General features: G+C 45.0%; 1 pseudogene across 1 annotated transcript; it reads left to right on the top strand.

Moving 5' to 3' along the window:
* The first annotated feature begins 1,292 nt into the window (after nt 1-1,292).
* Nucleotides 1,293-10,202, top strand: LOC106565110 (zinc finger protein 76-like; annotated as a pseudogene). The gene is made up of 11 exons (XR_014379831.1): nt 1,293-1,307; nt 3,156-3,303; nt 3,419-3,496; nt 3,695-3,885; nt 4,123-4,194; nt 5,968-6,158; nt 7,704-7,886; nt 8,054-8,244; nt 8,738-8,826; nt 9,012-9,173; nt 9,395-10,202. The product of XR_014379831.1 is annotated as a zinc finger protein 76-like (transcript).
* Nucleotides 10,203-25,950: the final 15,748 nt, after the last annotated feature.

Here is a 25,950-nt window from a genome sequence, read left to right as displayed (position 1 = left end):
GCATTGAAGGTTCCCAAGAACACAGTGGCCTCCATCATTCTTAAATGGAAGAAGTCTGGAACCACCAACACTCTTCCTAGAGCTGGCTGCCTGGCCAAACTGAGCAATTGGGGGAGAGCATTGGTCAGGGAGGTGACCAAGAACCCGATGGTCACTTTGACAGAGCTCCAGAGTTCCTCTGTGGAGATTAGAGAACCTTCAAAAAGGACAACCATCTCTGAAGCACTCCACCAATCAGGCTTTTGTGGTAGAGTGGCCAGACGGAAGCCACTCCTCAGTAAAAGACCCATGACAGCCCGGTTGGAGTTTGCTAAAAGGCACCTAAAGGACTCTGACCATGAGAAACAAGATTCTCTGGTCTGATGAAACCAAGGATGAACTCTTTGGCCTAAATGCCAAGCGTCACGTCTGGAGGAAACCTGGCACCATCCTTAAGGTGACGCGTGGTGGCAGCATCATGCTGTGGGGATGTTTTGCAGGGATTGGGAGACTAGTCAGGATCGATCAAAAGATGAACAGAGCAAAGTACAGAGAGATCTTTGATGAAAACCTGCTCTAGAGTGCTCAGGACCTCAGACTTGGGTGAAGGTTCACCTTCCAACAGGACAATGACCCTAAGCACACAGCCAAGACAATATAGGAGTGGCTTCGGGACAAGTCCCGGACATGAACCCGATCGAACATCTCTGGAAAGACCTGAAAATAGCTGTGCAGCGACCACTCCCCATCCAACCTGAAAGAGCTTGAGAGGATCTGCTGAGAAGAATGGGAGAAACTCCCCAAATACACGTGTGCCAAGCTTGTAGCGTCATACCCAAGAAGACTTGGGGTTGTAATTGCTGCCGAAGGTACTTCAACATAGTACTGAGTAAAGGGTCTGAATAATTCCTTTTTAATTTTAATACATTTGCAAAAATGTATAATCCTGTTTTTGCTTTGTCATTATGGGGTATTGTGTGTAGATGAGGGGGGGGGGGACAATTTTAATACATTTTAGAATAAGGCTGTAACGTAACAAAATGTGGAAAAAGTAAAGGGGTCTGTATACTTTCTGAATGCACTGTACATATACGCGTACATGTTGAGCTCGTGCTTCAGGTGCTAGAGATCTGAAGGCGCTAACAGCACTTTGAAAAGTTGCCTTAATTATACTTTCCCGTGGTTATGTTGTCTCACATTCCTACCTGCAGAAGGACTATCCGCACGGACTACCAGCGAAGTTTTATTCAACATTCTGGCTTGTAGAGGTCCAAACGCTCATTTCTACCCGACGTTGAATCCAATGCAGTTCAATGTCGGATCTCCAGGTTACTCTCCCCATAGACTCATCTTGAACCTAACCTAGGTGCATTCATATAATACAAATATTATAGAATATGGTATATTCAGTGGTTGTGGGTCCAGGACAGCCACAGGTTGTTAATACCCGTCACTCACCGCCTTTTCTCTTCTCTGATGTATCAAGCCACCACACACAACCCCTAGGTCATCATCAGTGCAATAACCTAGGTCAGCTGATGTGACATTATCTATCCTTGTTACAGAGCAAGATGTTAGGACAATGGCTACATAAATATGAACAATGTTAACCTGTTATGGCTAGGGGGCAGTATTTTCACGGCCGGATAAAAACGTACCCGATTTAATCTGATTATTACTCCTGCCCAGAAACTAGAAAATGCATATAATTATTAGCTTTGGATAGAAAACACTCCAAAGTTTCTAAAACTGTTTGAATGGTGTCTGTGAGTATAACAGAACTCATTTGGCAGGCCAAAACCTGAGAAGATTCCTTACAGGAAGTGCCCTGTCTGACCATTTCTTGCCCTTCTTGATTATCTCTATCCATTACAGGGGATCTCTGCTGTTACGTGACACTTCCTACGGCTCCCATGGGCTCTCAGAAGGAGGCAAAAAGCTGAATCGTGGCTTTGCAGGCTCTGGCTGAAAAAAAAGTAGCGCGTTTGGATAGTGACTGGTCACAGTACTGTGAGACTCAGGCTCGTGCACGAGGGGATCCCATGCTTTTATTTTCTCTCTCTTTGTACGTATACACGCTTTCCCGGTCTGTATATTATCGCTTTTTTACGAGAAAAATTGCATAAAAATTGATTTTAAACAGCGGTTGACATGCTTCGAAGTACGGTAATGGAATATTTAGAAATCTTTTGTCCCGAAATGCGCCATGCTCGTGACCCTTATTTACACTTGGGATAGTGTCTTGAACGCACGAACAAAACGCCGCTATTTGGATATAACAATGGATTATTTTGAACCAAACCAACATTTGTTATTCAAGTAGCAGTCCTGGGAGTGCATTCTGACGAAGAACACCAAAGGTAATCAAACTTTTCTAATAGTAAATCGGAGTTTGGTCAGGGCTAAACTTGGTGGGTGTCTAAATAGCTAGCCGTGATGGCTGGGCTATCTACTCAGAATATTGCAAAATGTGCTTTCACCGAAAAGCTATTTTAAAATCGGACACCTCGATTGCACAAAGGAGTTCTGTATCTATAATTCTTAAAATAATTGTTATGCTTTTTGTGAACGTTTATCGTGAGTAATTTAGTAAATTCACCGGAGGTTTGCTAGTATGCTAGTTCTGAACGTCACATGCTAATGTAAAAAGCTGGTTTTTGATATAAATATGAACTTGATTGAACAAAACATGCATGTATTGTATAACATAATGTCCTAGGTGTGTCATCTGATGAAGATCATCAAAGGTTAGTGCTGCATTTAGTTGTGGTTTTGTTTATTGTGACATTATATGCTAGCTTGAAAAATGGGTGTCTGATTATTTCTGGCTGGGTACTCTGCTGACATAATCTAATGTTTTGCTTTCGCTGTAAAGCCTTTTTGAAATCGGACAGTGTGGTTAGATAAAGGAGAGTCTTGTCTTTAAAATGCTGTAAAATAGTCATATGTTTGAAAAATGGAAGTTTTTGTATTTTTGAGGAATTTGTAATTCGCGCCACGCCTATCATTGGATATTGGAGCAGGTGTTCCGCTAGCGGAACGTCTAGATGTAAGAGGTTAACGAGAGTCTTATCTTTCAAATGGTGTAAAATAGTCATATGTTTGAGAAATTGAAGTTATAGCATTTTTTTGTTATTTGTATTTCGCGCCACGCGATTCCACTGGCTGATGATTAGGGTGGGACGCAAACGTCCCACTGGCCCAGAGAGGTTAACGACAATCCACATTTCTCACCCTCAGATGGTAACCTGCTGGAAAGTGATACTATTCAGTTGGAAGACGGTACTACAGCCTACATCCACCAGGTCACTGTACAGCCGAAAGGTCATTCTACACCCTCAGAACCACATCTCTGCTGGAGGGTTTGTGAATAACCTTGTCTGTGTTCTGTGAGACCATGTCGCTCCTGATGCTGGCTGTTCTCCTGTCCTCTCTTCAGAGCCCCTGGCCTTTGAGGACGGCCAGGCAGTTCAGCTCGAGGACAGGACCACCGCATACATCCACCACACACCCAAAGGTATATTAACATCAAACCTGGGCCAGATACTGCGTTCACCACTCTTGGAAAGGTTGGCTTGGTGAAAGCAATAGAGTTGTCACCTTGTTTTCTTTGGTCCAGTCCCTCACACATCAGTTAGTATTACTTCTCAAAAAGATGGAAGGAAAGGGATCTCGAACATCCACAAACCGAGCCCCTAACCTCTAACCCCTGCAGAAGGGTATGACCCCAATGCTGTGGAGGCAGTGCAGCTGGACGATGGCAGCGCAGCGTACATCCACCACCCCTTGGGCTTGCAGGTTGGCAGCACCATCCTGACTCTGCAGCCAGGAGGCACCCTGGCGGAGCTGGCTGCGGACGACACCGTGGACGTGGACACCATCACCACGCTGGAGAACTATGCCAAGGTCTCTCTCTTTCAGTCTGTTCTATCACTCTCTCATTTCACATGTCCCTGCTTTGTGTGCATTCGTTCTGTCTCTTTTTCAGTTATTTCTCTTGCAAGCTCTGTTTTTCTTCCCCTGTCTCTTTTTTTCTTGCTCTCGCTCTCATAATAAGGGGTTGTACTTGTTGTGGTGACATAAACAGTGTAGGACTTTGATTCATTATAACTCCAACTCTCCACTCTCCCATTTTCTCCCTAGATGACTGGGTCAAAGGTGGAGGTGGATGAGATCATGAACTGTACCAATGGACTCCAGGATATAGAGCCCATCGTACAGGGGTTCCCCTAAGGGTGAGCAGACATCTGAGGAGACTTTCAGCTGTGACTACGAGGGCTTTGGACGCCTCTACACCACACACACTCTCCGCCCAACCCTTTTCAGTTAGTGTACCCCCTCGTGCATTTTACCAGTGGTGTCATGAGTCTTCTCAAGTACCCCCTGTGGATAGGCCAATGTCCCCTAGTTGTCCTAGTACCCCTGGTTGGGAACCACTGTTCTACATTACATCACACACACCCTTCACCACAGTCAAATCAAATAAACTATTTTTTGTCACGTACACAGTTTACTGCAGGTATAAAATGGGTATGTATGTGCTTGTGTGTAAGGGTTGGATGTGTGGGGAGTCAAATAGTATCTAAGGCGCAAGTTTGTCTGATTGCCTGGTGGTAGAAACTATTTCGAAGCCTGTTGGTCCGAGACCCGATGCTCCGATGCCGTTTGCCAGATGGTAACTAAGTGAACAGTCCGTGACTCATGTGACTGGAGTCCTTGATGATCTTCCTGTGCTTCCCCTGGAGGACAGGGAGCTTGGTGGTGATGCAGCCGGTCAAGATGCTCTTGATGGTGCAGCTGTATAACATCTTGAGGATCTGAGGGGCTATGCCAAATTTCTTTAGTTGCCTGAGGTTGAAGAGGCGCTGAAGCTTTTGACCCTCTCCACTGCAGCCCCGCTGATGCAGATGGGGACGTGCTCCGCCACGTTTACTGTGGTCCACAATCGCCTCCTTGGTTTTGCTGACTTTGAGGTAGAGGCTGTTGTCCTGGCCCCATTCTTCCAGGGCTCTAACCTCCTCCCTGTAGTCTGTCTCATCGTCAGCAATCAGGCCCACCACTTTCGTGTCATCGTGGGTGTACAGTGAGTACAGGAGGGGGCTGAGCACACATCCCTGGGGGCTCCCCGTGTGAGGGTCAGCGTGGCAGCGGTGTTGTTGCCTTCCCTCACCAGCTGGGGTCTGCCCATCAGGAGGTCCAGGATCCAGTTGCAGAGGAAGTTGTTCAGACCCCGGGCCTGAGCTTAATGAGCTTGAAGGGGACTATGGTGTTGAAAACGATGCTGTAGTCAATGAACAGCATTCTCACATAGGTATTCCTCTTGTTCAAGTGGGATAGAGCCGAGTGCAGCGCAATGACGATTGCTTTGTCCGTGGAGCTATTGGAGTGATATGCATATTGTAGTGGGTCCAGTGTGTCAGTTAAGGTGGAGCTGATGTGGTCCTTGACTAGCCTCTCAAAGCACTTCACGATGACAGAAGTCAGTGCTACAGGGCGATAGTCATTTAGGCAAGTTACCTTTGTTTGCTTGGAGACCGGAACAGTGGCGGACATCATGAAGCATGTGGGGATTACAGACTGGGATGGGAAGAGGTTGAGTATGTCCGTAAACACTCCAGCCCGCTGGTCTGCGGCATGCTCTGAGGACGCGGCCTGGGATATCGTCTGGGCCGGCTGCCTTACGAGTATTCACACGCTTAAGTCTTACTCACGTTGGCCATAGAGATCGACAGCATACAGTCCCTTTGAACACCGGGGCCCCTCGTAGGAAGATTGGTATTTTTTTTTTACCTCCGAGTCAGCAGAAAAAGTGTTTTAGCTGGTCTGGGAGAGGGGAATCAGTGTTTGCCACACAGCTGGCTTTATAAGCCGCAATCGTGTGTAGTCCTTTCCCACATGCGTCGCCACCTCAAGATACCAAACACCACACACTTGTTACCACGTGACAAGATGTGAATGTTATACTAACGTTGCCCCCTGTCTTGTCAGGTGCATAAGCAGGCTCACACAGATGTCCGGCCATACAGGTGTGACGTGTGGAAAGGCGTTCACCACAGGTTACGGGGTGAAGAGTCACCTGCGAACACACACTGGAGAGAAACCATACAAGTGTCCTGAAGACATATGCTTCAAGGCCTTCAAAACCTCCCGAGACCTCCAGAAACACGTCCGCACACACACAGGTAGCAGGACACACACACACTGCATCTTTCCCCCACCACTTCTTTCCTTCGTTTTCCCCCCCTCCTCTTTTTCAGTCACTTTCTCTTTCCCTCAGTCTCCTCATATCTCTGTACTTCTCCACTGTGTGTAGAAAACATTAGGAATGACTGCTCTTTCGGTAACACAGACTGACCAGGTGAAAGCTATGATCTCTTATTGATGTCACCTGTTATATCCACTTCAATCAGTGTAGATGAAGGAGAGGAGACAGGTTAAAGAATGATTTTTAAGCTTTGAGACATGGATTGTGTATGTGTGCCATTCAGAGCAAGACAATATATGTAAGTGCCTTTGAACAGGGTATGGTAGTAGGTGCCAGGCGCACCGGTTTGAGCGTGTCAAGAACTGCAGCGCTGCTGGGTTTTTCACGCTCAACAGTTTACCGTGTGTATCAAGAATGGTCCACCACCCACCCAAAGGACATCCAGCCAACAACAGGCCAGTGATCGAAAACGGGTCATTGATGAAAGAGGAAAAAGGAGGCTGACACGAATTGTGCAGAGCAACAGACAGGCTACAGTTAGTCAACTGACAGTCCAGTACAACATTAGTGCCCAAAGACCCATCAAATAATGCACAACTCGTTGTACCTTGACACGAATGGGGTATGGCAGTCGATGACCTGAGTTTCACTTCCTTCAGCAAAAAAAACAAGAAAATGCTGCTGCAGTGGGCTAAGGAACGAAAACACTGGACACTGAAGAATTAGAAAAACATTGCCTGGTCTGATTAATCCCGGTTGCTGCTGTTTCATGCTGATGGGAGGACTAGGGTATGGAGAACACCACGAGTCCTTGCATATCTGTTATGCCGCGTGTCATCATTGCAGGCTGGTGGTAAGTTGTGGGGTGTGTTTTCAAGGCACACGTTGGGCCCCTTGATAAATGTGAAGCAGCGTTTGAATGCCACAGCATATCTGAACACCGTTGCCAATCAGGTGCATCCCTTCATGGCGGCAGTGTATCCATCTGCGAATTGAGTTTTTCAGCAGGATAATGCCCCATGCCACAGGGCTAGGATTATCCAGGAATGGTTCAACGAACATGACAGTGTATTCAGCTTACTGCAGTGGCCTGCCCAGTTACCAGATCTCAATCCAATTGAGCATCTATGGGATGAGATGGAACGAGCTATTCTGAGTAGAAATCCATTACCAGCCAACTTGACACAACTGTGGGAAGCATTGCAGTCAACATGGGCCAGCATCCCTATAGAAAGATTTTGATACCTTGTAGAGTCCATGCCCCTGATGAATTGTGGCTGTTCAGAGGGTAAAAGGGGGGTTGCAACTCAATATTAGGAAGGTCTTCCTAATATTTTGTACAGCTCAGTGTAGACCTCTTATGCTCCCTCGCACTTTCTCTCCCTCCTTGTTTCCTTCCCTCCTTTTGTTAGATGGGACACTGTTAAAGTGCCCATTCAAGGGCTGTACGTGCTCTCCCCCATATCTCTTTCTTTCCTTCTCTCAATCTCTTTCCCTGACATTTTGTCTTTCTCTCTGTCCGGTGAGAAGCCATTTAAGTGTCCATTTGAGGGGTGTGGTCGTTCCTTCACCACCTCGAACATCAGGAAGGTCCACATCAGAACACACACGGGAGAGCGCCCCTACATGTGCCCTGAACCCTCCTGCGGACGAAGCTTTGCCAGTGGCACCAACTACAAGAACAACACGAGAATTCACACAGGTAGGACGCACCCCAAGATAAAACGCACACTACTAATACCACATGAGAATACACACAGGTGAGCGATTACATGACTGTTTAGTTAGATACTTCACATTAAATAAGTACTCCTCTTTCTCTCTCTCCCCTGCTCCCTCCCTCTTTCTATCTCCCCCTCTCTCCTTTAGGAGAAAAGCCCTACCTGTGTACACAGTACCCGGCTGTGGGAAGCGATTTACAGAGTACTCCAGCCTGTACAAGCGCCATGTGGTTCACACACACTGCAAACCTTACACCTGCATCCACTGTGGCAAGACCTACAGACAGCCCTCCACACTGGCCATGCACAGAGACTTTGAGGCCACAGGGGACAGGGAAGGTATGTAGAGAGACACACACTCTTATAACAAACACCAGCTGTGGACTAATTTCCTCTTGAAGATCTTAACAGTATTCAATTCGTTGAGGGAGTTCTGTTAACCTGAACCGCGGTGCAACGGTCCATGGCCAGTGACGTGAACGGACAAAAGCGGTGAGGGAGGAGCGCCCTTCTCAAATTGAACAATAACCTGCGCCGCTCGGTCATGTTGTCAACAAGGCAGCATGGTGCATCATCCAGAAACATACAATCTATAATGTGAGAACACAGAATCCTACTCATTACTTCATGTGCTCCATCTAGCCTAGGCTACGTCACTTTCGTTTTAAGCCGACTTTGAACGGGGCACCTGGCTCATGAGCGGGAGGCTGCCCGTTTCCAAAACAAATGCAATCACTTTTAACACGGTGCTAACTCCTCTCACCGGAGTAACCCGGGCCCGAATCCCCTCATTCGTTAATGACCCGCCTCTCCGTTTTCTCTTTTGCAAAAGCGATGAATGACCATTCACAGGCCTCCTTCCTGGAAGGGGTGGAGCAGAAAGAGGATGGGTCAGATTCCCAGGACGTCATTGGCTCTCAGGTAGTTCTACTTTCCTATCTAGTGATTTCCACTTGTGTGATATGGGAAAAGGGCATACATTTTCCATTCCCATTCTTTTGATAGCCGCGTGCTCAGTTCTAGTACACGCTGTCACCACAGTCCCAAGCTGTTCTGTTTCTCAGAACTTGCGTGTATTATAAAAACAGTTGGTTCTCTTCTGGCAGGTGGGTCTGTCGGAAGAGGACCTACGGGCGCTTGGCACGGCCCCTACCATGGTAATGTGGGACGGCACAACCTTCTCCCTGCCGACCCAGCAGACGGACATGCCCGCCATGGGACACTGCCACATTACCATGGTTACAGGGGAGGGCAAGGAGCTGCAGCAGGTAGGTTACACGCGCGTACTCCTTAGCCCACACTAGGCTATATGTATGAAGCAGTATTTGCTCTTGCATGTCAATGTTTGTGCTGTAAAGTGGATCATCATGTTTCTGGTGGTTTGTCTTTCATCTCCAGGTTGCCATAGTGACGTCGGATGGTGTTATGACAGGTGGCTCGCAGGGCTCTGGCCCTACCAGCAGGTGGTGCTGCTGGCCACGGATAACGGCACACCGATTGCCTTTCAGGTCAGTTCATGCACACCGAGGTTAAGAACTTGTCGAGTTGCACTCTTAGCATTATAATGTGTGTGTGGCTGGAGGAGCAGCAGACATCGGAGGAGGCCGTCAGCATGGCGACAGCTGCCATCCAGCAGGGAGGGCTGGTTCAGGACGAGGACACCTCAGAGGGGGGCTGCTGAGACACACCTACCCCCAAACAGCACCTTTCCCTGGGTACGACACGGAGCCCGCTCCAACCAGCTCCAGAGCACTCCTGGAGCCCAGCCTCCTGCCACAAACACAGTGTGCGGATCTCAGAACTAATCAGAGAGAGAGAATCCGAGGGCCCGTTGTCATGGAGACTGGGTTAGAATGTTCAGATGTGAGCATGAGCAGATCAATCTTTGTTTGTTTAACCACAATACAGTAGTATACTCATGCTTCTGAGAAGCTGCAGCTCCACTGAAGCTAGCTGGAGTTTAGATTTCACCGCCAATCTTTGTAATCACAATACAATAATCATTATACAATAACTTTTGGTGTGGTTTTGCAACACTGACTGCAATGATTTTTCCAGGACCAGTACTGTGTACTTCTGTGTCTACTCATCAAGCTCTAAAACTTGGAAGTTTTGCTTTGGAGAACACTCTTAAACAAATGTATTCTTTCACTGATGAATCTGCTGTGAGTGATGATGTCGGTCTAAATCGTTGAAGAAATGAACAAAATCACAGAGTCCAATATGATGTCATGCTGTGCTGTATATCTGGACCTGTGCTGAGGTGTAAATTTGTTAATAAATAGTATTTTTTTGTGTGTGCGTGTGTTTGTGGTTCTACCAGACAATTTATCTGGGCATTGTCTTTTCACCACCAGGGGTCAGACTCGCACCTAGAATACCCTGAACAATTACCATGTTTTGGAGGAAGTCCTTGATTCAGACAATTGCTGAATCGAAAAGTTTCTTGACTTCATAAACTGTAGGAAAAAAGTACAGGAAAAGGGCTAATTGCTGCTAATTCTTTCCTAAATGTTACACTTTCCTTTGGGGAATAGATTGTTATGGAGCTGTCCTTTCAGAAAGATAAGATTCTTGTCTTTGATTATCTTGACTGATTTGAGTCTCCCCTAATGTGAAGTTTTGTTTGCGGCATCGTGTACATGTTAAACACAAGACAAAAGCAGTAATGCAACGTAAAACGTCACAGTACAAACTGCATCTTAAATGTATGTAAATCTAGCCTTCTACTGATCCTACTGTTAAGGGGTATGGGTAAAGGAAACCAGAGACATGAGTCTTTGAATAGAGTCTGTGACTCTATTCAATGATCATTCATGTTGTAATGAAACAACTCCAATCACGACAAAAAAAAAAGTGGCTGGAAAAATCTACTTTGGGATCAAAATAGATAAAGAGAGAAGACAAAACATGAGGTCTCCATTGAATCTTTGCATTCCACCGCCAGCTGTCTCCACCTTTCATTTGTTATGGGTTGCCAATGTTGTAGCCACACCCACCCTGCATCCTGCCTGCCTCACACAAAGGGGGATGGCCAAGCAACACCCCAGCCCTCTCTCCCCTCCCCAGGATCAGTGCATTCCAGCCCAGCCACGTACCAACCAGTCCCCTCTTTATCACTGGTGGTAGTAGTTGTGGCGTACGGTGGGTGTGGCTTCACCTATTCCAGATAAGACTCACAGTCAAGGACCTGTGTTTACATCTAATGAAAGAAGTCCAGGGGAATATGATAATAAACACTGGGGCTGGAGGCTGGGCTCCTTGAAGAGTTGATTGTCCAGGCCATTAAAGAGAAGAACTAAACACAGAGGTATGGTGATCTGGCTCTCATCGCTGTTCACAAGGAGGGCCTTTATCTACACCAGCTCCCACCAGGCAGAACACTTCACAGGAAACCCTTCCTCCACCCCTTCTTTCTTTCCTCTGCTTAGTCGCTCTGTTCTCCCTCGGCAACAGCACCTGATTGGCTGGTCGGCTGTGACATCACGCCTCATCGAGACCAACAGCTGCAGCAAGGAAGAGACGGAGGAGGTCGAGAGAGCAGTGGAGAAGGAGTGGAAGTGAAGCGAGAGTGAAAGAGGAGTGAGAAACAGAGTAACTATAGAGATTTGAGAAAGAACAACAGGAGAGGAACAAAGAAAGACGTAAGAGGAGGATAGGAGAAATATAGAGCGAGGCCAGAGAGATGAGAGCTTTGGACAACCTGCGTTTCCTCTCTATTGTGGTCCACCCAGCTCTCCGTGCTCCCTCGATTTCCGTGTTTATTGTGTTTACTGAGACACGTGTTAGAGCGGCCTTGGCTACATCCTGTCTCGGAGAGAGGAGACTAGAGCCTACGCCTAGCACCAACACACACATACTAACCCTGAAGCCTAGCACCAACACATACTCAAGTCTCAGTCACACACTTTCCCACACACAAACTCCCTGAAACCTAGCACTCAGCAAACCCCCCTCATAGCCTGTAATCATATCCTCTTCAGCTAAATGATGCCAGACCACTGTTTCCTAAAGACTCACTGGTGGGTTGGGGAGGATTCCCTTTGGGTTACAATTTCAGACTACTTTTAGACCTGACTAAACATTGGTTTTGTTGACTTGGTGTCCCAAAAGCTTTAGATGGGTCTCAGCACAGAACAATGTGCTCTCCATTGAGCTGGGTGGAGTTAGAAGACCTCTTATCTGTCTTGCTGGGGGCCGATAGGGTGGCTGGCTCTAGCCATAACTTAAAACAACAGATCTCTCCTGTGGTATAATCAGCCGTTATCTTGGTTTACTAATCTGATGAACAGAGACATTCTCAGGAACTGGCTTCCTGCCACAGGTAATCACAATGCAATGCACCCTGGGAAGGAGGTCAAGTTACAACCTGTAACACAGGAGTGGCCCTCTGATGTTGATCTGAATAATATGAACAGGGCCGGTTTAATGCAGGAGCTTAGCGAGGCTGAAGCCCCTGGGCCCAGGCCTGTGGGGGGCCCAAGAGGCAGCAAGAAAAGTAATACAAAAATACAGTATATACTGTATTAGATATGAAGTATATATTTTTTATTTTTTTTACTGCAATAGCAAACCACAGGAGGATTCAGGAGCCTGCTCTCAATGAGTGCAGATAGCTTCCTGCCACCGCTCTGCTAATCGTCAGATGGGGGAGGAGAGGAGGTAAGGAGCCCACATAGGTAACTGTGATTGGGTAACTGATAAATCAAAATAAAGTAAATAAACTGCAAAATAAATACATGTGACAGGTCAATTGTGAGTCAGGGGCCCAAGAGGCAAAACATTTAGAGAAAATACATACTCTCAATGTTCAAAATACACCAGAGAGCATAATTTAGCCATGGAGGACCAACAGTTTAAATTAACTGGATAAAAAAATGTCACAAGCGCTAACAGGTAACTGCCAAAATAAAGGAAACACCAACATAAAGTGTCTTAAAAGGGTGTTGGGCCAAAGCTGCCAGAACAGCTTTAGTGTGCCTTGGCATAGATTCTACAAGCGGACCTAAACCATGCCAGGAAAATACACCCACACACAATAAAATAAACTTTGTGTCCCTCATTTACTCAAGTGTTTCCTTTATTTTGGCAGTAACCGGTTGCTTACAGTCTGGAAGGCTGCAATTTGGGCATCATGCGTGGCAAACATACAGCTTGTGGCGTTGTGGCCGTAGACATATACTGAGCAAAAATATAAAAACAACATGTAAGGTATTGGTCCGATGTTTCATGAGCTGAAATAAAAGATCACAGAAATGTTCCAAATGCACAAAAAGAGTATTTGTCAATTTAAAAAATATATAATTTGTTTACATCCCTGTTATTGAGCATTTCTCATTTGCCAAGATAATCCATCCACCTGACAGGTGTGGTACATCAAGAATTTAATTAAACAGCATGATCATTACACAAGTGACCTTGTGCCAAGGACAATAAAAGGCCACTCTAAAATCTTCAGTTTTGTCACACAACACAATGCCACAGATGTCTCTGTTTTGAGGGAGAGTGCAATTGGCATGCTGACTGCAGGAATTGCCAGAGACTTGCATGTTAATTTTTCTACTATAAGCCGCTTCCAATGTGCTTTAGAGAATTTGGCAGTACGTCCAACCGTCCTCACAACCGCAGACCACGTGTAACCACGCCAGCCCAGGACCTCCACATCCGTCTTCTTTACCCGCGGGATCATCTGAGACCAGCCACTCGGACAACCGAAGAATTTCTGCACAAACTGTCAGAAACCATCACAGGGAAGCTCATCTGCATGCTCGTCGTCCTCACCATGGCCTTGACATGACTGCAGTTTGGTGTTGTAACCGGACTTCATTGGGCAAATGCTCACCTTTGATGGCCACCGGCATGCTGGAGAAGTGTGCTCTTCACGGGCGAATCCCGGTTTCAACTGTAGGTTGTGAACAGAGTGCCCCATGGTGGCGGTGGAGTTATGGTATGGACAGGCATAAGCCACTGACAACGTACACAGTTGCATTTTATCAATGGCAATTTGAATGCACAGAGATACCGTGGTGAGATCCTGAAGCCCATTGTCGTGCAATTCATCCGCCGCCATCACCTCATGTTTCAACATGATCAGGCACGGCCCCATGTTGCAAGGATCTGCACACAATACCACAGCCCACAACCAACAGCCTGAAAAAAACTAATCTCCAGGGGCTATGATTTTTTAATCCAGCCCTGGATAGGAATCTGTGTGTTGGAATGACACACACTAACACGTGCAAGATCTCTCATTTACTCACGCACACGCATGCTGACACACACAAACACACACACACACACACACAATTCATTTTAGAAAAGGCCTATCGTCACGACTTCCACCGAAGTCGTTTCCTCTCCTTGTTCGGGCGGTGTTCGGCGGTCGGCGTCACCGGTCTTCTAGCCATCGTCGATACACTTTTCATTTTCCATTTGTTTTGTCTTGTTTTCTTACACACCTGGTTTCCATTTCCCTCATGAATTGTTGTGTATTCAACCCTCTGCTCCCCCCATGTCCTTGTGTGGAATTGTTTGTTTGTAAGTGCTTGTACTCTATGTTACTGGTGCGAGTCGGGTTTTGTACCCATATAGGTTATTTTTGTATTGCCGTGGGTTTTGTATTAAACTGCTCCGGCTATTACCTATTTCTGCTCTCCTGCGTTTGACTTCACTGCCACCAGTTTCACAACCCTTACACCTATCCCCTAGTCCTGTAGGCTTATTCACACACCCATGCATTTTTGTGATAGTATGGAAAGGACAACCTAGTCCTTAGGGGCTACTTCTTTATGACTGACTAGTCAAGACAAATCAATGCAAAACATGGGTCCTAATAAACTACTGTTGGTCAAGCTGATGGTTCATCATGCTACCTCATTTACCCCACATCATGACCTCTATTGTCTGTGAACGGTGCCTTGTCCTCAGGATGTTAACACACACATACTCTTAAGAGTAGTTTTACTGTTGTTTTGGGTCATCCCAGAGGTCTGGTTTTGATCCTATCACCCAGACCCGTTTAGCTGAGAACAGCTCGGGGGGGGGGGGGGTTTGCCTGGCTACCCAAACGCTACATCTCGCCCGCAGACGTTAGTGTCTGGATCCGAGTACCTCCCCGAAGATTTCTAGAACGCAAACACATTCTGACTGTTCTGACTGGTCCCAGAAACCGATGGGTAGGGCCAGAGCCAGAACACACGTGGGTAAAGTGCCATTTTGAAAATGCGTAATACTTTGATACTCTGATGGGTTACAGATGTTCCCATTGCTGATGACTTTGATTTGTACAACACGTCTCCACAAACGACTTCAACGATGGCAGTCTCAGACTGAAGTATGTAGCGAACATAGAGCAGCGTAATTCTTCAGTTTTAGTCGTCAGAGAGGAGGGAGAAAATCAACACAACCTGGGGGAATTTATCCGTAGACCATTCTATTCACTTTAAATCTAAATCCAAGGCCCTGCCAAGTACTGTGTGTTGGCACACATCTTGTCTCCATTCTGCTGGCTTATTATAGTTTAGCGGTGGGTCTAAACCTAGGCGGTTGCTCCCAACGCTGGGGCTGTTATCAGGCTTATCAGGGCCAGTGAGGAGAGGAGGGCGTGGGTGTGGTGGCAGGGCCAGTGGTAAGGCCCACTTTTAAGTGGAGTAGTGTTTGTTTTTCAAACACTCAACATGCCTGTTTTCCATAAGGTTCCTATAAATGTTTTAGGTTCCCCATCCCCCTGTCCTCCCTATCAACACTGAGACAATCTGTCCACCACACACAAGTGCGGCCACATGCATACACGCACAGACTCAAAACACACAGACACACATCAGCAGTGGTCTGACCCATCATTGAATGGTCAAGGTACCCAGCATGCTTTGCAAGTGTTTGTTTTAACATTTCCATTTTGATCATTCAGCAGACACTCTTGTCCAGAGCGACTTATGCGTTCAACTAAGGTCGATAAACAACAACATATCACAGTCATAGCAAGAAAATAAAAATCTGTAACCTTGACTGAGAATATTATTGTATTTGAAGTGATCTGTTGGTTTATTCTATAGGTTTGACTACTTTGCTGACAGGTTTAAAGCTTTTGAAAAAGCTAACATAAGTGCATGTGCAAGATGGGAGCAATAATATATTCTGTTGCAATCTTAAATTGGCTCCTCTTTCCTTGAAAAATGATGAATGTGATATAATGAAAATGTATGTGCAATTGAAATTTAGCCATAGAATCAATAACAAAAAAATATGTATTTTCAATGTCGGTAAAGGACATATTTTCAATGTCCGGAAAATATGTATTTTTGGCATCTGAAAAATACAAGTGAAGGTGTCTGAATATTTTTCAGAATGCACTGTGTACACTAAGTGTACAAAACATTAGGAACACCTGCTCTTTCCATGACATAGACTGACCCGGTGAATCCAGGTGAAATCTATGATCCCTTATTGGTGTCACTTGTTGAATCCACTTCAATCAGTGTAGATGAAGGAGAGGAAACAGGTTCAAGAAGGATTTTTAAGCCTTGAGACAATTGAGACATGGATTGTGTATGTGTGCCATTCAGAGGGTGAATGGACAAGACAAAATATTGAAGTACCTTTGAATGGGGTATGCTAGTAGGTGCCAGGTGCAGGGATTTGAGTGTGTCTAGAACAGCAACACTGTTGGGTTTTTCACGCTCAACAGTTTCCCATGTGTATCAAGTGGGGGTTGTTTTGGGATGGGGAGATCAGGGGGGACCTGGGAGGTTGTTATGGGGGAAGACCGGGGGAGGGGCTGGAGAGGATATGGCTGCGGTCTGGGAGGGGGTGGGCCACAAGCCCCTGTGTGTGTGTGCGTGCATGCGGGCGTGCGTGCGGATTTATTCAGACAGCTGCCCCTGGATTGGGTCGAGTTCACGGCATCCACAGGGAACAATTTAGGCTTTGTGAGGTGAGGGGGCTGGGGGGAGTGGATGGTGGGGAATTCAGGGGTTGAGAAAGAAGAGGGGGACACGGTCAGAGGGAGAGTTGGTAAACAGCTGCTAAAAGACTCACGGTACCCATAAAACTCACCCTGTCCTTTTAAATTCTCACCTTTGCAGCTTTACTGTGACCTATTTACTGGAGTTTACTGCTGTTTGACTAGTGTTTCCCTGTTCTAGTGGGATTGACTTTAAAGCCACGGGTAGCTGCTAGGGTGACTCAGGACCATGAAACTAACAAGAGACCACGGGTGTGTTCAGTGAGGTGAAACGTTCTGTTCATATCTCTTCTACACAATACATTTCTATATGAACGTTCTGCAATATGAGAGGAACAGTCCAACATGTTTACCACTGAGACTCATAGAGAATCAACAATCAGAACTAACAGGGACAGAGCTAACGGTAATGTATTTTGATTCATATTCAAACCAACTCACTAAATCGTTACTCATTATCATCACTTAGAGAATCAAAGACGAAGCAAATGTCTGATCTAATCTGCAGTTGTTTGTATGTTTGTAGTCTGGGTTGGGTTTTGTGAGATGAGTGATATAACATCAATTCTCTGATAGAGAAGAAACATATAGAGGTTTAGAGAAAACAACAAACAATCGAGTTATGCTCCTACACTTTTGTTCTTTAGTCTGAGGTAAAATTACAGCACAAAGATAAAAAAAAACATGGGTCATCACTAGACAGATAGGAGAGAGTTGTGGAGATACTGTGGCTTTGTGTCCTACAAGTGTTTGGTTCTTTACAGTAAAACTCCAGTAGAAACAATAAAAAACTTCCATAAAAGTTCAAACCGGCATTTTTTACAGTTAACAACCCCCAGCTTCCCTCCATAGGGACTTCCCCCAGTTAGCAGCACAGCTACGTCTCTGTTCCCTTCCCCATTTTGATAATGGGCTACATGACAACAGTGGTGTAAAGTAAAAACTTTTTGAAGTATTATTTAAGTAGTTTTTCAGGGTATCTGTACTTTACTATTTATGTTTTTGACAACTTTTACTTTTACTCCACCACAATCTTAAAGAAAAGAATGTACGTTTTACTCCATACATTTTCCCTGACACCCAAAAGTACTCTTTACATTTTGAATGCTTAGTAGGACAGGAAAATGATCCAATTCACGCACTTGTCAAGACAACATCCCTGGTCGGTCATCCCTACTGCCTCTGATCTGGCGGACTCATTAAACAAAAATGCTTTGTTTGTAAATTCTGTCTGAGAGTTGGAGTGTGCCCCATGGCTATGCGTAAATAAAAATACATGTAAAATCGTGCTGTCTGGTTTGCTTAATATAAAGAATTTGAAATGATTTATAGCACTTACTTTTACTTTTGACACTTAAGTATATTTAAAAACCAAATACTTTTAGACTTTTTCTCAAATATTATTTTACAGGGTGACTCACTTTTATTTGAGTAATTTTTCTATAAAGCTATCTTTAACTTTTACTCAAGTATGACAATTGGGTACTTTTTCCAGCACTGCAGGAGAAATGAGACAGGTGGGCGAAAGAAAGAACACACAAACAGAGGCAGTATGGTTTCACATAAGATGTAATGAGTGAGTGGGAGAGGATAGGAGAATAGTGAATGAAAATGAGAAGGTTATTGAGCGGCACCTCTAGTATGTTTCTCTCACACGTAGCAGAATAGACATGGTCTATTGTAACGTATTGGGCCGGGAGGTAAACCAGTAAATTTACACTGTGTTCGAGAATCATCTTTCACACTGACATCAAATGGTCTCTGAGGAGATGGGTCACCGAGGAAGGATCTTTGGTTGTCATTACAGTCAACCGTGGTCATACGACTCTCATAATCTCTCATGCTCTATCTTCCACTTCAGCCAATGGCCTCCTTACAGTTTCTGTTGTGATGGTCTGGGGGGGGGGGGGGGGCAAGGCCAAGGCAATGGGATGTGGGTGTGTGTGTTTTGTGTGCAGAATGGGGAATGAAGCCTGAGCTGAGACACTGGCAGCCTCAGGACAGGGAAGGGTAGCATGGAGGTGAATGGGGGAGATGAATGAGAAAGAGAGAGAGAGAGAAAAAAGCTTTGAGATCCTATAGCTTAGGGATTCTAAATGAATATTTTTTTCATGGGGGAACCTAACTACATGTGGGGACTCCTCTGTCAAAGAACCTATTGAATCTCTATTTCACTGGGGTAAGAAGAGACACACTAGCATTACTGTTTACCATCTCTCTACTTCTATAAGTGACTTTCAGCAGCACTGTAGCATGAAGAAGCAGTTTCACTTTGTTGTGGGAATGAAGTGAGTCTCACAGAGAAACAGAGACAGAGACAGGGAGATAGAAATAGAGACAAAGACATAGACAGGGAGATAGAAATAGAGACAGAGACAGATAGAGAAGCAATTAGAGAAAGACGCAAGAAACCTGCCAGGATACCACCATCGACCAATGAGAAAGCAGACAGGTCTATAAACTTAGGGCTCTATTCAGTCCGCATTGTGAATGTTCAGCTTTACAGTGTGATTGAAATGTAAAGGCAATGTTCCCGCTTTAGCAGAGACTGCACTCACGTAAAGGCTCAAACGCTCGATCAGAAAGTTTCTATCGAGGAATCAGATTGAATAGAGTTCTGCGTTTGACTGGCCCCAGCAGCCCCTACAGGTCAGAGATCATCCATTCTTTGTCATTGGGCCCTGAGAGAGTGAGACACAGGCTGGGGGAACGAGAGGGGAAAGGAGGGCACGGATCCATTATACACATGACAGGGGAGACTGGGGGTTTTGTTTAGGGAATAACCTCAAATGTACACACTCATAATCATGTTATCATGTATATTATGTATATACTGCTAATTCTATTGTTTAATTACCATTTTCATTATTTTATTTCACTAGTCCTGCGTGGTGGAACGCGAACGCTAAGATTTCTACTGTACCCTGCAATCACACCTGCAACCCTGTACATGTGACGGTTAAACACTCTGAATGTGAATCTGAATCATTCTGGCCAACATACAATAGGAAACAGTGTCATATTCTTGGCCGTTCACCCCCGAAACCTTTATTTATTTATTTTTTACGTGTGGTTCGCGTGTGGTTCGCGGGTAACTTGAGATGCAGTTTCCTCAATAGAATGTCCTAACAAAGTTAGATAAGAGGGTGGAAGAAAGAGAGGGTGGGAGAGAAGAGAGAGAGAGATGTGACTCCACCCATCTTGTCCCAACTATGGCCTAACACAAACAACAAACTGACTAGAATTATCAAATGAGCACACACATACTGCACTAGTACACGATTCCAATTTGTGTTTACTTTTCAAAATGTGAGAGTTCAGTTGTCATATGAATAGATATTAGACTGGCTGTCAGTTTGAACATTGATGCTCCACATTTATCTTTTTATGGTCTCTCCTTTCTGGTGTGTGTTCCGGGAGACTGTACTTATCAGTCTGCCCTGAGAGACTCTGTCAACGCCACACACACACACAAACACACACACTTATTCCCATGAGGACACAGTATCACTCTGGCCCAAATGTGACAGGCAGACTATTCTCTCTCTGTCTCTTTCACACACACTCAAGCATCCACACACATCCACACACGCACACGCAGTGCCCTTTTGACTCTGTCCGGTGTGTTGCAGACAGAGGGCCCCCACTGACGTCTACTCTGTCTGTCTCTCTGTAGCAACCAGGAGTACAACGTCACAAACTATTCCGCCTATCTTTAACCTTTACCTTGTACTTCAGGGCGAATGCAGACAAAGGGAACCATGGTGAACCTCAATCTGCAAACTCAGCACCTGGCAAAAGAGAGACTGCGACGGTGTTTGTTCAGTTTATGGGCCAGTTTTACAACACAGCAGGCCAAATCCTCAGGCTACTTTAGACAGGGAACATGTTGTTAGGCTGGCATAAGCACTATTATAGGAGCAAAATGTCCATTATGGCAAGTGTTATATGAAGTACATTTTTGGGTCACTGTGTCACTCTTAACCACCTGTCTACCTCCCAAGGGCCAAAGAGGATCCTGCGTCAGGGAAGCAGAATTTCCCTGGATAGTTACCATAGTTAGCTTTGCATACTGCTATCTTAACTGGGTCTCATTTAGAGTGTGCTTTGCCTGTGTGCTCCTAAGACACGGAGTGGCAGCTTTACACAGTCTTGATTGGGTGACGAAGAGAAGAGACAACAGTGAGGAGTGTGGTTTGCGAGACGTGACCTAAGACGAAGCACAATGATCTACATGTACGTAGGATTGGAGGGTCTCCTTTCCTCTACAATCTAGATCAAGGGAGAAATGTGAATCGTGTGTGTGTGTGCGTGCGTACGTGCGTGCATGTGATAGGTCTGAATTGAGGTGGAATCCATACTGTTTCAACAGACAGAGAATCCCTCCATTTATGTCTCTGACATATCCCTCTGCTTTATCTATGCCCCGCCAATCACACTGTGATGTCAATAAAGTGGCCCCATGTTGAGCCTCGCACCCACACCGTGTTTACACACATCACCTCACCTCCCATTATATCCTCCTTCACACCCTACTTTATGATGAGACTCTAACTGGATCACACACACACAACCGGGAGCAGACACAAACACAGACACTCAGTGGTGTCCTCTAAACAGACACAAAGACACAACTCGGTAAATAACAACATACACACATTGGTCTACAGTGACACAATCCTGAAGCAAGCACACAGGTACTAGTCAGACACCAAAAGACAGACAGAGCGACAGAAACAGACAAACTCTGGGTAATAAACTACCCCCTCTGTGCTCCACCCTAACACCTACATCTTGTTTACCCACTTCCAGTTATATCCCTCTTCACACCATTTCACTCACTGTTTTGTATGCACCCACACATATCCCCTCTCTCTCTCCCACACGTACATAAATGCTCCCTTCCCCCACACACAACCAATACGCTGTAAATAATAAGGTAGAGATCAACTCTTAGAAAGTATCTGATTGTCCATATTTTCTGAGAGTTATGATGCGTATGTTGTAGTATGTCTTTTGTAGCTGAAATTAGAGATTGACATAGTTACAAATGTGACTGTTGTACTGATTGACAGCTTAAGAGTTAACTCAATAAAAGAAAACTGAAGCACTTTGACAGTTAGCGATTTACTTTGTAGCTGCAGAGGCTCAGACCAACATAAAAGCAGCGGGCAAACTTCTCGAAACGTCTGCTCTCAGACATCTACACATCAGTAGGATTCCTTCAAAGGCATAAATTGCACCGATTCCACTCCTCTGTTTCTCTGCTCAACTACTCCCCTTCCTCACCCTCTTTCTCTCTCTCTCCCCCTCAGTCAAAGCAGAGTAATCCACCACAGGTACATGTCGCTGCATGAAAAGTTCTGTCGACCTCACGGGCCTCTGTAACAGTGAGAGGAAGACAGGAGGGCTGAGGGGGTCTGCTGAGCTGAAAGAGGCCTTTTGCTGTCTGTTTAGTGCTGGAGGGGTGAGGAGGGTGGGGTGGGGGTGGGGGGGGGGGGTTGTGGACAGATGGTGCTATGGCTACTGTGAGAGGGGGGAGCCAGGGATAGAGCTGGGGAGCGAGGCATGCCTCTTTTATTGTCGTCGTCCCCCCCCCCCCCCCCCCCATCTACCCCAGGTTTCATAAACACCCTCTCCTGAAAGGCCCAGCGATGCGATGCCAATTTTGGACCTGTAAGGTTCTATCTGACATGTTAGTCAAAAATGATAGAGTTGCTATTTAGGTGGTCCTTTACATGTGCGATATGTCAGAGTTTTGAAAAATAAAATATATGATGAAAATAAATGACAAATCTGAAAGTTATATCTGTGTAAACACCTTTTAACTTGGTGCTATAAGGTTCTACATGCAATCCAATCCCAAATAATACTATATAAGGTCTTACTGAGTCCTGACGAGGAAGAGATCACAAGACAGTTCTGAGATCTGGGACTTAAAAAATACTCATTATCTCAAAACTATACATTTCGCTGAGAGAACCTTGCTGTCCCAAATCCTTGATTATTCATATCATAGGTTCTGCTCAGAAGAAAGGGAATAACATAAGCTCTTTATGGTAAAAACAAATAAATACAGGTACCTTAGTGCATATTTGAGGCCCTTAGGAGAAGCATTGCTGTTTTTGCCTACAAAAACCTCCATGGAAGGGGTATGTCACTAAAATTACAAACTTACCACATTTTGTTGATAACTAGCAAGTACTTTATTGACTTTGGGTGTCAGAGACCAGACAAATATATCAGTTTACTCATCCAAAGCTAGCCTTTACTCATCCAGAACTAGGCTTCAGCAATTTTGTTAGTTATCCATAGGATATAGTCCATTTGTAATTTTAGGGAACTATCACTTTAACAAATCTGTGATGAACATGAATTAATATATTTGATGATGTGATTAGAAAGAAGGAAGGTTATTCTCTTTATTTAATCATTAAATGTCTGTACTATTCCATTGAAATTGAAATAATTGTAACATTCTATGCCAGATAGAAACTTTTGACTGAGCCCAGATTTCTGCTATTGCACCCCTCCATTTTTTTTTTCTTTTTTCAAATAACTTTTGATACTCTACACTTTAGGTTAAGGTTATGAAAGAAGAATTCACTACATAACAGTTCTGAGATCTGGGATGTGAAAATGAATGCTCAATATCTCAGAACAATGCCATGCGCAGATGGTTCTAAGGTCTCAAATTGTCTTGCTAGCGTGCTGCAAGGGGTCCATCCCTCACCCCTCCTGGTTCAGCAGAGGGAGAAGAAAGCGGTAACAGGGATGGATGAGGAAGGGGGTAGACCAACCTCCTTTCCAGTCTTTTAAGCCTTGTTCACACTGCAGGCCTTAATTCTCAAATCAGTTTTGTTTTTCAAATCCGTTTTGGAATACTCACTGTCCAAACAGCAAGTTACAAGTGACCAAATCAGATTTGTGTGTGTTCAGACAGCAGTCATTTGCTGACATGGCTACGCTAGTTGTCATAGGTGTATGCGCAGTTGTGTAGACTGATTGGTGGTGGTGCTTGTGATTCCTATCACTCAGAAGTTGTAGCAAGCTAAGGTGACAACAATGCCTGCAATGGACATTTCCCAATTACTTTTAAATGTTCAAAATGATAGTGTAAGAACACTTTTAAAGCCTCACAGGATAAGATAATCCAACTTTCAAAACAAGTATTTTTTGGGCTAGCCACAGCTGTCAACTAGCTAGCTAGTTAGCTTTCTAGCGCATTCACTCATTTGTTTGTAAACAATTAACAAGCTAGTTATCTACCACATGTTCTTGTCAAACTATCAACAGAGTAGCTAGCGAGCAACAAGCTATGCCAAATAAGTCTAAAAACCACTCGAGGGCAAATAAATCATATATGACCATTCAGACACAAGTCACTTGGCCAGGAATCAGATTTGTATCTGACTTCAAACCATCTATGACGGTGGTTTGAAATATCCTATTCCATGTGCTTTTTGGCTGTTCAGAATACAGGAAAAAGAATAGATTCGAATCAGATATGCAAACAATTGGGATTTGAGTCACTTCCAACTGCCAATGTGAGCAAGGCTTAAGAGAGCTGCATTCTGGTATTTTCTCCCCCTCTCGGCTGCTGGGTTTTAGGGGCACAGAGGAGGAGAGCGAGGAGGGCCAGGTGACACTGACTGCCCCTCAGAGAGGAAGGTTCAGGGGTTTCTTATTTCTTATGGAAATGGAACCACTGCAGGGCTTCTTTCTCTCTGTGTGTGATAGACATGGTACTGGAGATCACAACAGAGCCCTGCCCCTCTGATACCAGCCCCTTCCTGTTCCATCTGTGTGTGTATTCTGTTCATAATTACTTGAGGTAAAATGTCCCTGAGTGTTGGCCTTCATTGTGTTGTATGACTCACATTGTTACATAAACAAGTGGCAGAATACATAAATGAAGTTTTTTGTTGTCTGGGCAGGTCAACTAAAAATGATTTTTTTTGCTAAAAAGTTTGAAATCAAAAGGTAAAAGCATTTCAGACAAGGGAGTGCCAGCGTGACCAAAAATAAGCCATAGAGAACCAGGACATACCCTCATAGTCCTTTATTTTATAGTACTTACCCCCACACAACCAACCTGAGGGCACCTTTGCCAATACAGGTTTAGAAAACATTACTTCAGTCTGTAGATCTATTGGCTGTGTTGTGATTTCCAACACTGTTTAGCCTGGTGTTTAGGGTCAAACAGGCCTCTCCATTCCTAGAAGGTAGGATTGTTGATTCAAGACTGCCGCTTTCCCCTAACAAATGTGCATGTTCACACAAACACCCTCTGAAGGGTTTGACAGAAATTAAGGCTGCACAAACACATGCAGGGAGGCTGGGTTCGTAATGTAACTTGACACATTCTCCCAGGACACAGAGGTGTAGTCAATATGCAGATTCAGTTGCAGGTTTCTTAAAACAGAGGGACATACCCAAATTTGTCCAATATAAATGCGTATTAAAAAGACATTCCACATAATGATTACATCCAGGAAAGTGCTGATAGATCCCTCTGTGGCTGGTGTAGAGCATGTCCAGACAGAGGTGTGCCCTTAAGCCAAGCCAATGCTGGAGGCACAGACAAGCCTGGTCCTGAGAGTGAACACAACAGAAAGTGATAAACGCGCCACTCATACAAACCCCTAGGCCACTTATGCCAACTAGACCTGAAAGGATCAAAAGGGTGTAATGGTCCTGCCCTATGGTTAGGCGCTGTTTTTTGCCAAATACTATCCAAGCCTTTCAGATCAACACACGGACTTGTAGAGGCGGGGTGCATCCTGAGTGGCACAGCATCTCAGTGCAAAAGGTCTCACTACAGTCTCTGGTTCAAATCCAGGCTGTATCACAGCCAGCCGTGGTTGGGAGCCCCATATTGCGGCACACAATTGGCCCAGCGTGATTCAGGTTTTGCCTTCATTGTAAAGACTGTTCTTAACTGGTTAAATTAAAAGTGTAGTGTTGACAGGTTCCCTTGGGTCACAAAAGTAATAGATCACTTACAATGTGCTACAGGTGCAAAGCTGTGTTGATTAGGAACACTCAAATGTAAATTGAACCGACCACAGCAAGAGACAATC

Source organism: Salmo salar, chromosome 12 (genome assembly GCF_965601325.2).
Source record: "Salmo salar chromosome 12, fSalSal1, whole genome shotgun sequence".
NCBI classification, from domain to species: Eukaryota; Metazoa; Chordata; class Actinopteri; order Salmoniformes; family Salmonidae; genus Salmo; species Salmo salar.
This window is presented reverse-complemented; position numbering and strand designations above follow the sequence as displayed.